Source organism: Panthera uncia, chromosome B1 (genome assembly GCF_023721935.1).
Source record: "Panthera uncia isolate 11264 chromosome B1, Puncia_PCG_1.0, whole genome shotgun sequence".
Taxonomy (NCBI): Eukaryota; Metazoa; Chordata; class Mammalia; order Carnivora; family Felidae; genus Panthera; species Panthera uncia.
Genome location: NC_064811.1, coordinates 49,558,161 through 49,563,498, shown reverse-complemented (window position 1 = coordinate 49,563,498; position 5,338 = coordinate 49,558,161).

Here is a 5,338-nt window from a genome sequence, read left to right as displayed (position 1 = left end):
GAGGAATAAGCTCTTATTATAATAGGACATTTTGTGAAGTAGTGCATTGAAAATATCAATGATCTATTTTGGGGCAAAAAAGAGAAAGCCCAGATAGAAAAAAATACATCCTTATTTTCATTAGTTGGTTGAAAGGCTGAAATCAACCAAAATATTACCTTGGACTTGTATGAATGAATATGTAACATTTTGGTGATTTTGTTGTTTTGTTTCCCCACATATAAAAAATCTATAAAGACAGATTTTATTGTAAAGAATTTTTCAAATATTTATATATTTTCAACTGGGAAAAACAGAGATATATATTTATATGGGCTCAAAACTCTAACAGATAAAATGCAAGAGTAGGAGTTCACACTGTGCCCATTCTGTATCCTACACTCAGCAACAAGACATCATTAACTGAATGAGATTCCTCAGATTAAAATGATTTCATTCTTGTTTTCTCAATATCTTCTATTGGGTAGTAAAGTGATAAATTAAAATAATAATTTAACTACTTTTTTAGGCATATTTATAATGGAATTTGAAGTGATGGACATAAATCCTTACTTGGCACGTAGAATGCAATAGCCAAATTTTATTTGCTGCTTTTCTTCAAAGAGAAAAATAATGATGTTCTAGTAAAGGGTAAACATGAGAATAAGGTAAAAGGATTCATTGTTTACCTGACAGGTTGCCCACAAATTCAGATTATTTAGGAAATATCTTTCAAGGCTAAGCATTTACATTCAACAACTGTAAGCTAATTGTGAATTGTTATAATGTGCTTGACAATATCCATATAATAGAAATTAAGTTTAAAAATCTGAAAAAGAGAATCGATCATTGGTAACATTATAAGTAGTTTTTTTTTTTTTTTTTTACCTTTCATTGCATATAACAAAAACTGTAGTATTAGTGGTTAAAAAAACTTTCTGAGTTATCTTTCTTCACCAAACGTGTCTAGTCTGGTGAAAAAAGAGTGAGTCAGTGAACCTTTCACTGACATAAGACACAATTAACTAAGTTTCCTAGTAATGGGATTCATTTATTGAAAATTTTAACATTGGATGGCACCCTCTTTATAAACATCATCCCAGAACTTTTCTAGAATTCCTATGCCATGGCTCATTAAGCTGGAGAATTTTGGTTCACATTTATATCTATATGTTTATATATCTAAAATTTTTTTTCATGAAAGGAAATTGCCCAGACAAGGAATGTTTCTTCATTCAAACTAGATTTTTAATAAGTATTTACTTTGGCCATTTAGGAAAAGAGAAATGAAAGAATCTCACATGGTATGTAATACAAAGTATCATTTCCTATGATAAAATACTGACATTTTATAGAGTTGGATGTGAAATTTTCATGAAATTTTAGAAGGGGGGCAATGGGACACCAAACAGTCCACTAGATGTCCCTGGTTTATTATCCATGTCATTAGAAATACTTCTGCAAAAACTTTGAGAAACACAGCAATGACTACAATTCTTTGGTTACCATTTTCACATCCCTTCTGTAATTCAATAACTTTGCCCAATTTTGTCCATTAGTAAACAGTACCTCCTTGACCCCTTACTCCTCATTACTATCCCCTCACTCTGAAATTAGGGGCCCATGTCTTGGTCCCAGATCCAAGTGAAAAGTGCCAGGCACTGGCAGCTGGGTTACCTGCTAATTCATAAAGTCCTTAGTGGGCCCTTAGCAAAAACCAGCAGAAAATATCTATGTCTCTTTTTCCCTTTGCTTCCAGTAACCTGGATTTCAAAAATGTCAATTGGCAGTGTTAACAATAACGTCTATCAGCAGTGAAACAATAATAGCTTGGGGGTCAGTCGTAATATACAAATCACTGATAAAATGGAGAAAATATAAACATGATCATAATGATAAAGGACATAGAGAAATAAAAGGACAGGACTCTGAGAATGGCTTTTAACTTTCCAGTGAAGGAATAAGGATATTATTTCCTCTGCAAGAAGCTTGGAAACAAATAATTTGGAATGTGCCTTTATCTTGCTTCTCAGACTTGTGCTTCCATAAAAGGATAATATTTGGATTATTAGGCTAGCTTTTGTAAAATCCAAAGATTTTACTAAGAACTTTTACAGACTTAACAATTCCCTTGGCTTGGGAAACCAGCAAGGGCTGTCAAGTACAGAGGTAGCTGTCTCCTTCTATTGCTATGGCAGAACCTGGTATTTCGAACTGCTTCGCATTCGTCCCCATAGCATTTTGTAAAGCCTGTTTATGAAAGAGAGCAGTACAGGATTTCCTGCAGATTTCAGTCTCATTGATTTATTAACTGATTTCTATACAATGGTTAATACATTCACCACTAGTAAGGACACAGAGAAGAATTACCATCCTATAAATTGTCAGTAAAGTCATTTTCAATATGAAAGTAATCATCTTTTATTAAAGTCTACACAGACTAGTTCTTAGTTGTAGATAGTGCACGCACAGTTTAAAGCAGTGTCTGGAACACTCTCCTAGGGTGTAGACTATTATTGAAATCAGGGAAAGGATCAAAGCAAGTTCAATATTATAAGGTTGATTTTTTAAATAGGTTTCATTGATGCACAGCTGAAGGAAGATTATCAGATCTTGCAACAATATGATCAAAATATTCATTATAAGTTGCTTCTAATAAATTACACATTTAAAAAATGCATTAGGCCTAAAGAGGGAACATATCAAACTGTGATTTTAACTTAACTGTCTTGGCTGATACTACAAATATGATAATATATTACTAAAGGAAAATACTGCCTAAAATCAATTTTAAATCACTTTATTGATATTGTGTACTTCACTCCTAACCACGGGAAAAATAATGCTGCTAGAAAATGTTCATATAATAATGTTGTTCTAACTTTCTGCCATTTAAGCAAATAACAGTGACCTCAGTTTTTTACAGTTAAAATTATATTTTTGTGTGAAAAAAATATATTCTTTAAAAATACTTTCATTATATAGAATTTTCCAATGGTCTACATTTGAAACTTCTTCTTATGCTGAAAAAATTTTCCCCAGATTAACATGTCTGGAAATTAGACATCCGAAACAGAGACTTTTATCTTTCTGTTTCTTGATTTACCTTTAACGTATTATTAACATTACCTTATTTTTTCCTTCTGTTATATAAAGGAAGGAGATATGTAAAATATATTTGCATTTCCCAATTCAGCATTCTAAAACAGTTGCCTGCCAAATTCTAAAAAGGTAATAATGTTTAATTCCTAGATCACCATGAACCATTATGATCTACAACTCTGTCCATTTTCTTAATGTGGCCACTATGACATCATGATCCTTTTAAAGGCAACACTGTGGTTCACATCATCATGGTTTGCCTTGAACCATACAGAGTTCTTTTCTTACTAATGTGACATTTTAATAGTTTTCATTTTTGTGATTTATTTTATCATGAGTTCTTTGTTATATATTTTAGGTATTTAGATACTTGAAAAAAACAATTCCTTCTGTAAGAACATAAGAACTATATATTTTTTTCCAAATGGAATTACAGTTTATGGGCATCTATTTTCCTTTTCCTTCCTTCTCTATTTCTACTCTCTCTTTTTCTTTCTTTCTTTCTTTCTTTCTTTCTTTCTTTCCCTCCTTCCTTCCTTCCTTCTCTCTCTCTCTTTCTCTTTATCTCTCTCTCCCTCTGCCTTCCTGCCTGCCTTCTTTCCTGACAAAAATCTTCAGAGAAGCCACAAATAATTGCATCACATATTATTTCACTGTATTAATGACATTGTGTGAAAATACTATTTATATTTTCTATAAAGTTCTTTAAGTAAATGGCTCTTTATGTGTAAGTACAATATGCATGAATACTAATAGTTATACTTAATTTTACCCACTCTATTAGTCAGAGATTCACCAGAGAAATAGAACCAATAACATATATACCTTTTTATCTCTATCTATCCATCCATCTATCTTAAGAGATTATAACAAATTGGTTCCCACAATTGTGGAGCTAAGTCCCACAATCTGTTATTGGCAAGCTGGAGATGCAGGGAAGCTGGTGGTATAGTTCTAGTCCAAGTCAGAAGGCCTGAGAACCAGGAGAACCAAAAGTGAAAATTCTAGTCCAGGACTGAAGAACTGAGATGCAGGAAAGCTGATGATAAAAGTCCCAGTCCAAGGACAGGAAAAGACTGATGTTCCAATCCAATGGTCAAGCAAAGAGCAAATTCTCATTTCCTCTGCTTTTTGTTATTGTTGTTGTTGTTCTATTCATGCCCTCAATGGGTTGGATGATGCCCACCCACATTGGGGAAGGCAACCTATTTTACTCAATCTACTGATTTGAATGCTAATCTCATCCAGAAATGGCCTCACAGACACACCCGAAATAATGTATAATCTGGACATCCTGTGTTCCAATCAGGTTGACACATAAAATTAACTATTGCATCCACATACTTTTGTTCTATTTAACTCTTTTTTCCCTTTGCCAGCATTGGTAAAATGTATTTACTTTATAAAACTATATCAAAATATACTCTTCTTAATTATTTTCTCCCCAAACTGTGACATGTATCTCAATGCCTTGCATTATACTTTTTATGTTTTAATATTAGAATTCAATAATCAGGTATATTATAGGAATTCAAAGGTAATGCAAAGTATATTATTAATATTATGATAAGTTATATACTTGGTATAGCAAATAAGTTTATTTTATATTATAAAACTTAGCTATAATCTTAAGAGATGAATTATATTCATTCGTAGATTCATTCATGTATCATATGTTCCCAAGTGTCCTAAGTCCCACATGATGAACCTGTAATGCCAATATTGAGCATGCATTTCCTAATAAAATTAGGGTTAACAAAGACATAAACATTAAAAAATAATAACCTGTGCTCACACTAATTAATATTGAAACTCTACTTCCTCCTAAGATAATTTCCTTTTTCAAAAGTAGGATATGTAATATATCAATTATTCATTGAATTTTCACCACAATTCACATGCTCCTTGGCTTACTAAAATTGGATAAAAGTGGACTTTGGTCTATTTCTCCATTTTAAGATTTTTTGCTGTTTGAGGATAAACCACTACATTGACTTTTTTTGGCATGGGATATAAAAAAAAGTTACTCTGGTAAGACAACAGTTATCTATTAGAATTAACTTCTAATAATCTATTTCTTTAGAAATACTTAATGTAAATGATATTTGCAACCACTGTGACTTTACTTTTAATATAGTAAAATTATTTGATTGTTCTATGACATTGAAGTGCTCAATTCTCTATAGGGTTTAATTAACTATATATCATACACATACATGGATATGCATCTCACAAAAACATGTCATTTCATAGAAAA